Source organism: Stegostoma tigrinum, chromosome 26, assembly GCF_030684315.1.
Source record: "Stegostoma tigrinum isolate sSteTig4 chromosome 26, sSteTig4.hap1, whole genome shotgun sequence".
Lineage (NCBI taxonomy): Eukaryota > Metazoa > Chordata > Chondrichthyes > Orectolobiformes > Stegostomatidae > Stegostoma > Stegostoma tigrinum.
The window spans coordinates 20653449-20666865 of NC_081379.1; positions in this window are offsets into that span (position 1 = coordinate 20653449).

Below are 13417 nucleotides of genomic sequence, written 5' to 3' on the forward strand. Positions count from 1 at the left end.
TGAGATCACAAAGGTTAATTGCCCTGTGACCTGTCGGTGCTTGACACTTCTCTGTTGTCCCCCTCAGAGGCTGAAACAGTACATCTCCCACCTGTAAAACTGCTGGCTCTCAGGCTTCACCTAGCTGAACAAAGGCAACCACCTTGCCTCACACTATCAATGATTGTCAGCCAACAAAGCCTATGAATCCTTATTCATTTACAGCCTCTCCCCTGCTCAGTAGCTGTTCTAAATATCAACCAACAATTAGTCTTTCTGTACTAAAGCCAGAATGTACAATAAAATGGCAACAATTCCATACCAGCTTGGAGGTCATTCATCAAACTGGAGAAACCTAAATTAATCGCAATTGCTCTTGTTCCCAGGGACAAAATGAGCACAACAACCACCAGTTCAGAAGGGCAGCTGCAGTGACAGATGTATTTCAACCATGCATAATCCTGTCTTGTCTAACAATCAGTATATCATCCACAAGAATCATGTGATGATCAGAAAGCAAAGATATAAGGGTGAGCTAAATGATGCACGATCAAAAGATAATTAAAACATTTCAGTAGAAGAATTTGGGTGGCGATCAGTCTTTTCTCTCAGGTGGACGGAAAGGATCTTATGACACCACTTCAAAGAACAGCAGTCCAGTTATCCCAAGAGTCCTGACTAATATTTATTCTCAATCAACGTCATCAAAACAGATTCCCTGGTCATAGAGTCATAGATCAGAGATATACAGCATATAAACAGACCTTTCAGTCCAATTCGTCCATGCGACCAGATGTCATAGATAAATCTAGTCCCATTTGACAGCATTTGGCCCATATCCCTCTAACCCCTTCTCAGCCATATAGCTGTCCAAATGCCTTCTAAATGTTGTAATCGTACCAGCCTCCACCACATCCTCTGGCAGCTAATTCCACACACGCACCACCCTCTGATTTAAAAAGTTGCCTCTTAAGTCCCTTGTAAATCCTTCCCCTCTCATCTTAAACCTATGCCCTCTAGTTCTTGATAACAAAGTGTGGGGCTGGATGAACACAGCAGGCCAAGCAGCATCTTAGGAGCACAAAACTTCCTCACCCCAGGGAAAAGACCTTGTCCATTCACCCTATCCATGCCTGTCATGATTTTACAAACCTCTATAAGGTCACCCCTCAGCCTTCGAAGCCCCAGGGAAAATAGCCCCAGTCTTTTCAGCCTCTCCCTATAGCTCAAATCCTCCAACCCTGTCAACATTCTTGTGAAAATTTTCTAAACCAGTTCAAGCCTCACAACATCCTTCCTGCAGCAAAGAGACAAAAATTGCACACAGTATGCCAATAGTGGCCTAACCAATGTCCTGTAGCTGCAACATGACCTCCCAACTCCTATACTCAATCCACGACCAATACAGACAAGCATACCAAATGCCTCCTTCACTATCCTATCTACCTGCGAGTCTACTTTCAACAAACTATGAACCTGCAATCTGAAGACTCTTTGATCAGCAACATTTCCCAGGACCTTACCATTAAGTGTATAAGTCCTGCCCTGATTTTCCTTTCCAAAATGCAGCACCTCACATATAAACTCCATCAGACACTTCTCGGCCCATTGGCCCATCTGATCACGATCCCATCGTACTCAGAGGTAACCTTCTTTGCTGTCCACTACACCTCCAATTTTAGTGTCATCTGCAAACTTACTAACCATAACCTCCTATGTTCACATTCAAATTATTTATGTAAATGCGGAAAAACAGTGGACTGAGCACAGATCTTTTTGGCACACTGCTGATCACTAGCCTCCAGTCTGAAAAGCAACCCTCCACCACCACCCTGTCTTCTACCTTTGAGCCAGTGCTGTATCTAAATTACTAGTTCTCCCTGTATTCAATGTGATCTGAGATAACAAGGTGTAGAGCTGGATGAACACAGCAGGCCAAGCAGCATCTTAGGAGCAGGAAAGCTGACGTTTCGGCCCTAGACCCTTTTTTGATGAAGGATCTAGGCCTGAAACATCAGCTTTCCTGCTCCTAAGATGCTGCTTGGCCTGCTGTGTTCATCCAGCTCCACACCTTGTTATCTCAGATTCTCCAGCATCTGCAGTTCCTATTATCTCCATGTGATCTGGCCTTGCTAACCAGTCTACCATGAGGAGCTGTGTCAAAGGCCTTACTGAAATCCACATACAGCACAACCACTGCTCTGCCCTCATCAATCTTCTTCATAACTTATTCAAACAATCAATCTTATGCAACTTGACTTCCCACAGACAAAACCATGTTGACTATCTCTAATCTGTCCTTGCTTTTCCAATTACATGTAATTCCTGTCCCTCAGGATTCCCTCCAACAACTTGCCCACCCCGATATCAGACTTATTAACACATTGTTGTTTGCAGAAGTTTGCTATGTGCAAATTATGTCAATTACAACAATGATTACACTTCAAATGTACTTCTTTGGCTAAAAAACACCTTGGGGCATTCTGAGGATATGGGACACCTAATGTGAGTGTTGTGTTTTCTTTTTAACCGGAATAAAGAGATGCCATTTTCTCTGACAGGTGAGTCCAAGACATGAGATATTACTGTAAAACTACATCTAGGCTTTGCAGGGGATAATATCAGTGAGTCCTTCTTAACACAAAAGATGAGGGAAATCTCAAACTGTTTCCAACAAGAAACATTTGAGTCTCAACCAAGGCTAAGCGTCAAAATAGAGACTGAACAATCTCAGGTAAGAGGACTATGAATTACAGAACTGAAACAGAATAGAATAAAGTTGCAAATCAGATATGGCTTACTTGAATGGTGGTATTGACTGAAGGAGGTGAATAATCTTCTCCTCTTCTTACAAAAGTGGACCCTGTCAAACTTCCCTTTGCATCACCAAGATTTTTTTTTAATATAATTTTCTAATCAATTTGTTGAGAGATGATGCTACCCACCTCCAGAGCAGGTAGTACTTGAACCCTGAGCATCTTGGTTTGGAGGATACTATGACTGTGCTACAAGAGCCACATCAGAAGGAACTGCAAATCACCTAAATTTTGTTCACCTGTGTCTATTGCATTGTCAACACTAATACCAAATCAGTTGACATATCTATATTAACTGCAGTTCCAGGAGAATTCAGTTCAGAGCTTGATATGGTTGGTGATGCAATAAACTTTCATTATATATACTAAAATTCAGATTTCTGAGTTTGAGGGATGTTTTACTATAGATGGGTCAGTTTTTGTCCAGTGTGTTCAGGAGGGCTTCCTGACACAGCATGTACACAGGTCAACAAGGGGTGAAGCCACATTAGATTTGGTGCTGGGTAATGAGCCCGGCCAGGTGTTAGATTTGGAAGTAGGTGAGCACTTTGGTGATAGCGATCACAATTCTGTTATGTTTACTTTAGTGATGGAAAGGGATAGGCGTATACCACTGGGCAAGAGTTATAGCTGCGGGAAAGGCAATTACGATGAGATTAGGCAAGATTTAGGGAGCGTTGGATGCAGAAGGAAACTGCAGGGAATGGGCACATTAGAAATGTGGAGCTTATTCAAGGAAAAGCTCCTGTGTGTCCTAGATAAGTATGTACCTGTCAGGCAGAGAGGAAGCTGTAGAGTGCGGGAGCTGTGGTTTACAAAGGAAGTGGAATCTCTGGTCAAGAGGAAGAAGAAGGCTTATGTTAGGATGAGATGTGAAAGCTCAGTTAGGGCACTTGAGGGTTACAAGGTAGCCAGGAAAGACCCAAGAGAGAGCTCAGAAGAGCCAGGAGGAGACATGAGAAGTTGCTGGCAGATAGGATCAGGGTAAACCCTAAGGCTTTCTATAGGTATTTAAGGAATAAAAGAATGATGAGAGTAAGATTAGGGCCAATCAAGGATAGTAGTGGGAAGTTGTGTGTGGGGTCAGAGGAGATAGGGGAAGTACTAAATGAATATTTTTTGACAGTATTCACTTTAGAAAATGACAATGTTGTCAAGGAGAATACTGAGATACAGGCTACTAGACCAGGTGGGATTGAGGTTCACAAGGAAGAGGTATTAGAAATCCTACAGAGTGTGAAGATAGATAAGTCCCCTGGGCCGGATGGGATTTATCCTAGGATCCTCTGGGAAGCCAGGGAGGAGATTGCCGAGCCTTTGATAGTAAATGAATATTTTTGTTGAAAAATATTCATTTAGTATCAAAGGTATCAAAGGCTCGGCAATCTCCTCCCTGGCTTCCCAGAGGATCCTAGGATAAATCTCATCCAGCCCAGGCCGGGCTCATTACCCAGTACCAAATCTAATGTGGCTTCGCCCTTGTTGACCTGTCTACATACTGTGTCAGGAAGCCCTCCTGCACACACTGGATAAAAACTGACCCATCTATAGTAAAACATCCCTCAAACTCAGAAATCTGAATTTTATTCCCCTGTTCAAGAAGGGGAGTAGAGACAACCCTGGTAATTATAGACCAGTGAGCCTTACTTCAGTTGTTGGTAGTGTTGGGAAAGGTTATAAGAGATAGGATTTATAATCATCTAGGAAAGAATAATTTGATTAGGGATAGTCAGCATGGTTTTGTGAAGGGTAGGTCGTGCCTCACAAACCTTATTGAGTTATTTGAGAAGGTGACCAAACAGGTAGATGAGAGTAAACCGGTTGATGTGGTGTATATGGATTTCAGCAAGGCGTTTGATAAGGTTCCCCACAGTAGGCGATTGTACAAAATGCGGAGGAATGGGATTGTGGGAGATATAGCAGTTTGGATCGGAAATTGGCTTGCTGAAAAACAGAGGGTGGTGGTTGATAGGAAATGTTCATCCTGGAGACCAGTTACTAGTGGTGTACCGCAAGGGTCGGTGTTGGGTCCACTGCTGTTTGTCATTTTTATAAATGACCTGGATGAGGGCGTAGAAGGATGGGTTAGTAAATTTGCAAATGACACCAAGGTCGGTGGAGTTGTGGATAGTGAAGAAGGGTGTTGTAGGTTACAGAGAGACATAGATAAGCTGCAGAGCTGGGCTGAGAGGTGGCAAATGGAGTTTAATGCAGACAAGTGTGAGGTGATGCACTTTGGTAGGAGTAGCCAGAAGGCAAAGTACTGGGCTAATGGTAAGATTCTTAGTAGTGTAGATGAGCAGAGAGATCTCGGTGTCCATGTACACAGATCCTTGAAAGTTGCCACCCACGTTGACAGGGTTGTTAAGAAGGCATACAGTGTTTTAGCTTTTATTAATCAAGGGATCGAGTTCCGGAACCATGAGGTTATGCTGCAGCTGTACAAAACTCTGGTGCGGCCGCACTTGGAATATTGTGTACAGTTCTGGTCACCGCATTATAAGAAGGATGTGAAAGCTTTGGGAAGGGTGCAGAGGCGATTTACTAGGATGTTGCCTGGTATGGAGGGAAGGTCTTACAAGGAAAGGCTGAGGGACTTGAGGCTGTTTTCATTAGAGAGAAGAAGGTTGAGAGGTGACTTAATTGAGACATATAAAATAATCAGAAGGTTAGATAGGGTGGATAGGGAGAGCCTTTTTTCAAGGATGGTCCCGGCGAGCACAAGGGGGCATAACTTTAAATTGAGGGGTGAAAGATATAGGACAGATGTCAGAGGTAGTTTCTTTACTCAGAGTAGTAAGGGAATGGAACGCTTTGCCTACAACGGTAGTAGATCGCCAACTTTGGGTACATTTAAGGCGTCATTGGACAAACATATGGACGTACATGGAATAGTGTAGGTTAGATGGGCTTGAGATCGGTATGACAGGTCGGCACAACATCGAAGGCCGAAGGGCCTGTACTGTGCTGTTATGTTCTATGTTCTATGTTCTATGTTCTATGTTTCTCTGGGGTGACAGATGGGAGTTTTTTTTGTAAATAAAGATGAAAACAGGAAACAAAACAAGAGATGTGAATCAAATTTCAGATTACAACTGAAGTTTGAGAGAAGTAAAATAATTCAGAATGATTTTTTTAGGCAGGACTTTCCAAACAGCTTGTGACCAGTTGTGGATACCAAAATGCATTTGACAGTACTAAGATCCCCTCAGCGATATTCCTGGAAGCCTGGTCCTGATGGGCTGCATCTGTAGTTTAATCATTGGGGCTACAAGGCTGGTCTCATGCCCACAGCATCTTATTTCAGGGCTAAAGCCTTCAGTTCCAATACCCTTAAAACTGCTGCAGTGAGTGCTCATCTTGAGCTGGCAGTGCCTGCAGAGGAGGGCTGGGGGAAAAGAGGTCCAATACTGCAATATTGTCATTAACTGGGGCCTCATCAATAGAATCCTCTGTTCACCTCGATCTATTGGAGGAACAGCCAATCTGTTTCCAGGCCTGCAACTGGGAAAGATTCCTCAGAGCAAAAATGATTGAGGAACCATTTCAATGTGTCTTCCCATTCACTTCCCAGTCCTTTGTGTTATATTTGGCCTTGTTGTAGTATTCAGAGTCTGTTCAGATAAAAGTAAATGTAAACTTTATTCAAGAAACATCTTACAATGACTTCATCTTTCCATGAGACTGCAAAGTGTAAGATCATGTGACAATGCATAAAACACAGTCAGACTCAACGTCTTACACTACATCCTCCCCATTGCCTTCTCTTCAATTCCTCAACTAGATGGGCTTTTATGTTCATCGACAATGGTTACCATTACGTCAGCTATTTAATCCAGAAGTTTTATTTAAATCAAATTTCACCATTTGCTTTGGGGGCTTTGAACCCACACCCCAGGACATTGGCCTGGGTTCTGGATGGCTAAATCAGTGACATTACCACAAAACCAACATCTCCCCAGAGAGAGCATTTGTCATGCTCTCTGCCTTGTCCTTTACTTCCATTCCCTCCCAAAAGCAGTCCATCCTTTAAGTCTGCACAGTGGGAGCTACATCAGAGGCTTTCTGCGCTGTTAAGATGAGTTTAAAATTAGTTTTCAAGCTTTGTTATGTAACAACAACTGGTGAAAAGGAAATGAATTCAAGGATCTGGATGATGCTCTCTCTCTCTCTCTCTCTCTCTCTCTCTCTCTTTCTCTCTCTCTCTGTTTCATACTTCCTGAAAACCTGCATTGATTCATGTTAGGAGAATTTAAATAGCATTACATTATATCAGCTTGCTTTCCGATCCATATTACAGCACCCCTGGTTAACAAGCCATGTCCTGCCTTCAGTTTAACTACACACATCCTTTCCTTAACAATCAACTAGCTGCCATTGCCCAGTTATTAATCTACAACTATAAATGATGTCCTGTTAGGAAAACCCAGATGCCTAGTGTTTGTCCATTCTTTTATTCCTCTCGCGTGTTCAAGCTCATTGGAAAATGATCCAAAGTAGCCATCATTCAGAAGTGAGCTTTGACATTGAAGATCAGCAAACTATTAGATCACAAATGAACTCAACCCTGTCCTTGTGATTATGAACTGACACCAGGGGAAGACCGCCACCTGTGGGTTCCCCTTGAAGCCAATCACCATCCTAACTTGGAAATACATTACTGTTCCTTCATTGTTGCTGGATCAAAATCCTGGAATTCCCTCATTAAGGGTATTTTGGGTCAACCTACAGCATATTGATTTCAACAGTTCAAGAAGGCAGCTCGCCACCACCTCTCAAGGGCAACTAGGGACAGGCAATAAATGCTGGCCAGCCAGCAGTGTCCACATCCCACATGTGAATAAAAAGATGATTAGGGATGGAATACAGAATCCTCCCGTTCTCTATTATACCACCATTGTTTAAGCTTAATGAGACACTGCACGCAGCAATATCTTTCTCCATCATCCCAGCTAAAGTAAAACAAAAAACACTGTGTAACAAAATAAAATGTTCAAAACTCTAAATAAATTACAATTTTTGAAAGGCTTCTCAATGGTTATATGAATAAGAAGAGTTAGAGGGATATGGGCCAAAAGCTGGCAAGTAGGACTACGTCAGATTGGGATGTCTGGTCGGTGTGGGAGAGTTGGACCGAGTTGGACCAAAGGGTCTGTTTCCATGCTGTATGAGTCTATGACTCGATGACTCTAAAATATTCTTTTGTGTCAAGGCAAAGGGACACAACTTCAAATAGAATCTACTCAGATCAATGAATGAAAGATTATTTAAGTTTTAGTATTGACTTGTCTCTCAGATGAATAATACAACGTGGTGGTTTTTGAAGATGGGGGAGGTACAGTGGCAAATACAAAATTAGTCTACTCACATGGTGCTTTGTAAGAAACCAACTGTTCCCATTTATTATTTTATTGAATATACACAGCATCAGACCGTAAAGATTGCCTCTTTGAAATAGCTTTTCTAGACGTCTAATGCAACTCAGAATTTGGTTTCATCAATGGAATAGGACCATAATACTCTAAGAGGTTAGGAGCAGAATTAGCCCATTCAGCCCACTGAGTCTGCTCCATTATTTGATCATGGCAACATGTTTCTCAACCCCATTCTCCTACCTTCTCTCCGTAACTCTTGATCACCCTATCAATCTAGAACTTATCTATCTCTGTCTTAAATGCATTCAATGCCTTGGCCTCCACAGCCTTCTGTGGCAATGAGTTCCACAGATTCACCACCCTCTGGATGAACAAACCCCTCTTTATCTCAGTTCTGAAGGGGCATCCCTTCACTCTGAGGTCATGGCCTTTGGTCTGGGTCACTTCTACTAGTGAGAACATCTTCTCCACATGAGCTCTATCCAATATTCTGTAAGTCTAAATCCGATCACCCTTCATCCTTCTAAATTCCACCAAGTAGAGACTTGCAATCCTCAATTGCATCTCATATGACATGCCCTCCATCCCCAAGGTTATTCTTGTAAATCTCCTTTAGACTCCTCCAATGCCAGCATATCCTTCCTTAGATAAAAGACTCAAAACTTCTCAAAATATTCCAAATGCGGTATGACCAGAGCCTTATAGAGCCTCAGCAGTTCATTTCTACTCTACTATTCTAGGCTTCTTTAAACAAATGCGAAGATTGCATTTACTTTCCTAACATCCAACTGCAACTGCATGTTAACTTTAAGAGAATCCTGAACAAGGAGTCCCAAGTCCCTTTGTGTTTCAGATTTCCAAAGTATATCACAGAACATAGAACATTACAGCACAGTACAGGCCCTTCGGCCCTCGACCAGAAACAGACCACTTGCCCCAAATGGCTTGGACTCTCAAGTGTCCACATAACTCTAATAACCTTCTTTTTTGAACTTCCATATATACCTTTTTCCCCCTTTTCCCACGTGGCCATATCAAACCTTCAGTTAACTGCTTTGAATAAATCTGCTTCAATCACTCCCTTTTGCCAGCGGCTGTCTTATGTAAAGAAATTCCCTGTAAATCTGTGTTTGTAACCAACAGACAATCTCCTATTCATACTGCCTTGTCTCAGACTCAGCCACACTTCCTCCATGTCTGCCTTATCAGACCCCTTCATACCTTTTTAAAAGCAGATGTTCAATCATCTTAGTTTTCTTAATTCTGGCCAAAAATGCTGTGGCCTACTCCATTCTTTTCCTGCATGGTCACATATTTTCTCAAATCGGTTGACATTATTGAATTTTCTTCTGTGCTTCAATATCCTTTGCGTAGTTTGAACTGTTTGCAATACACAAAAGTGTGGTCTAACCATGACTCTGAATTAAACATTACTTGCTGCCCTTTTTGATTCTAGTGCTCTAGAAACTCAATCCCAGAATCTTATTCCTACTCATTTGTGGCTCTTTAACCTTTTCATATTGCTACCTTTAGTGACTTCAGTAACTGTATTCTTGAGATTAGGTCAGAGATGCCACACACTATACACTTCCACTGAGCTCAAGCAGTGGAGAAACAGACATTAAGACATAATGCAATAATGAGACAAACTAGTTGCAATTTAATTGGCTGTAATGATGAGACACATTACAAAAAGATCATGGAGAATCATATTGCATGATTGGTTCCCACACAGTATAGGCTTTTCATTCATGAAGGAGGTATTCAGAAGCTCACAGGGAAAATCCTGTCTAATGAATCTGGTCTACATAGAACATAGAACATAGAACATTACAGCACAGTACAGGCCCTTTGGCCCTCGATGTTGTGCCGACCTGTCATTACCGATCTTAAGCCCATCTAACCTACACTATTCCATGTACGTCCATATGCTTGTCCAATGACGACTTAAATGTACTTAAAGTTGGCGAATCTACTACCGTTGCAGGCAAAGCATTCCATTCCCTTACTACTCTCTGAGTAAAGAAACTACCTCTGACATCTGTCCTATATCTTTCACCCCTCAATTTAAAGCTGTGCCCCCTCGTGCTCGCCGGGACCATCCTAGGAAAAAAGCTCTCCCTATCCACCCTATCTAACCCCCTGATTATTTTATATGTTTCAATTAAGTCACCTCTCAACCTTCTTCTCTCTAGTGAAAACAGCCTCAAGTCCCTCAGCCTTTCCTCATAAGACCTTCCCTCCATACCAGGCAACATCCTAGTAAATCTCCTCTGCACCCTTCCCAAAGCTTCCACATCCCTCTTATAATGCGGTGACCAGAACTGTACGCAATACCCTAAGTGCAGCTACACCAGAGTTTTGTACAGCTGCAGCATAATGTACAGCTGCAGCATCCTTATATTCTTCGGAACCAAGTACATAACCTTACACTTTCCTACATTGTACTCAATCTGCCATTTATTTACCCACTCTCCTGGCCTGTCTAATTTCTTCTGCAGTTTCCCAGCTTCCTCAACATTACCAGTCCCGCGACATATCTTTGTGTCATCTGAAAACTTGACAACAAAGCCCTTAGTTCCTTCATTCAGATTGTTAAAACCAAACGTGAATAGTTATGGTCCCAGTCTTGACCTACTACAGAATTTCACTAGTCACTAGCTACCATCCTGAAAAAGACCCATTTTTGCCTACTGTCTGCATTCTGCCAGTCAGCCAATCCTCCACCCATACCAGTATATTGCTCCTCATACTAGGGGCTCTTATCTTATTTAGCAACCTTCTGTGTAACACTTTGTCAAAGGTCCGCTGGAAATCCAAATAGATCAGATCCACTGGCTCTCCTTTGTCGAATTTACTTGTTATCTCCTCAAAGAATTTTAATAGATTTGACAGATGTGAATGCCTGTTAATGAAGCTGTGTTTACTCAGCCTTATTTTACCATGCACTTCCAAGTAAAAATGAAATCCATGAGGGGAAAAGAGAAGTAAAAAATGGTTAGGTGTTTTTACTGTAATAAAGTAAGCCATATGAAGTTGCAGTGTTGGTGGTTTAGGAAGAGAGATGTGGGAAAATCGAATAAACATGTGAGTTTTATTGAAATAATAAAGGAACTCACAGTGGAAGCTAATAAGCTGCAAAAGAATGTACAAGCCAGTCAGGGGTTGGTTGAGAAACAAGTGCCAGATCTCGTTAAAGAATTTACTAGTGTGAGTAAGGTTTAGTCATGAATGCGATAAGAAGTAGGTGAAGAAATTAATATTTGAAGAGATAAGTAAATCTTTAATGTTGAGAGATGATGAGATATGTAATTCAGAAGTGTGTTGCCAGGAAATGTGGTAATATGTGGAATTTGTGGTGAGAAGACCAGTGTTCCATTATGTAAACTGAGATTGAAGGATCCAGTGGAAAGTGGTGAATTGATGGTACGACTAATAGAAAAATTCTCAGTTCCAGGAATACAATGCATCCTTGGTAATTTTATAGTTGAAATCACAGGTGGGAGTGATGCCTACAATGGATAAAAGCCAGTGTAAAATCAGGCAACTGAGGTATTACGAGAAGTATATCCTGGGATTTTATTTCCTGACTGCATGGTAACAAGGTCACAAATCCTCAGGTTAAAACAAGAGGAGAAATCAAGGAGTAAAGATAAGGAAGTTGAAGTTCAATAACCAGAGACTATGTTTGATCAAATGTTTGTGAAAAAAGCAAGAAGAAATATAGGACAAAGTGGATATTTTTAGTTCAGAGAAATTAACTGAATTATAATGGAAAGATGAAAAACTAAAGCAGTTGTATCAAAATGCATACATAGAAGAAGAGCCGAGTGTATCCTAGAATGTTATTATCTTAAAAGTGAAGTATTGATGAGGAATTGGAGACCATCACATATACAGGCAGATGAGAAATGGGCAGAAGTTCATCAAGTTGTATTACCGGTGGTTTACAGGAAGGGGGTGTTGTGGGGGGCACATGAATTACCAGAAAAAGATCATTTGGGAAACTCAAGCCAAAATAAAAATACATTTTTATTGGCCTGGACTGCATAAGGACAAGATTTGACTTTTGCCAGATGTATCACATGTATCAGGCAACTGGAAAACCTCAGACAACGATAAATATCCTTTCCTGCATTTGAGGAACATTTTACAAGAGCCTGAATTGATTGTGAATGATCCTTACCCAAAACAAAAAGTAAGAAACAGTATAATAGATGTATTCACTAGGTTTCTAAGACGTCATTCCATTACACAAGATCACGGCTAAAAATTTGTAAAGAATTATTCAATTTTCTTACTAAATATACAGAAATACATTCAGATCAAGGATCAAATTTTACATTCCTGGGTACCACAAGCTCATTAACAACTTAATTTAACTCCATCTCCAAACACAAACTCCTCAAGGATTCCCCCTTTAGGTGCACAGTAGTCTTAATTCCCATGTTTCTGCATCCTTAACAGACAACATTCAGTCTTTCTGTCTTTGTCTATTTGGTTTAGTCCTAACTTAGACTCCTGCATTCCTCCAGGTTAATTAAATCTCTGGATTATTGAATGATAGACTCTCTGGGTTCCAATTCCAAGGGATTCCCAATTTATGAATGTACGACTTGCAAATGCTCATATGCATGTACAAGATCCACAATTGTGATTAATTTTAACTATTCAATAAGTGAAGGTTTGCTCATAATTACAAACAGATATTTGTATTTCCATTTACATATAAACAGACTCATGTACATATTCAGGAATGGAACCTATTTGTAACCCAGGATCTCCTGTAAAAATGAATACATCATCCATGAGTTTTAGCTATGTCTCAACATGATATCAGACTTGAACAGAAAATCCAGGCTTATGCTTTCATGCAGTGCTGAGAGATGGATACAATGTAAGAGGTGACAACTTTTGATGAGACACTTATTCCAAAGCCCAGCTGACTTTCTTGAGTGAAGACAATAGATCCCATGACACTATTTCAAAGAAGAGCAGGGGAATTATTCCTGGTTGTCTTACAACATGTGTATACTTAACAAAACCCATGAAAGTGTAAAATTCAGTTTGTTGCCCAAAAAAATCAACCTTGTGGAGGTTATTAACAACCAGTTGATGTAATATGATGGACAATGTGATGTGGTTTGAACATTGCGAGATGCCATGATAAAACTGCCTGACCCCAATTATATGCACATTCAGGAAAGAACGATGGTAACATTCAGAGGAATAAATTTCAAATGCCTG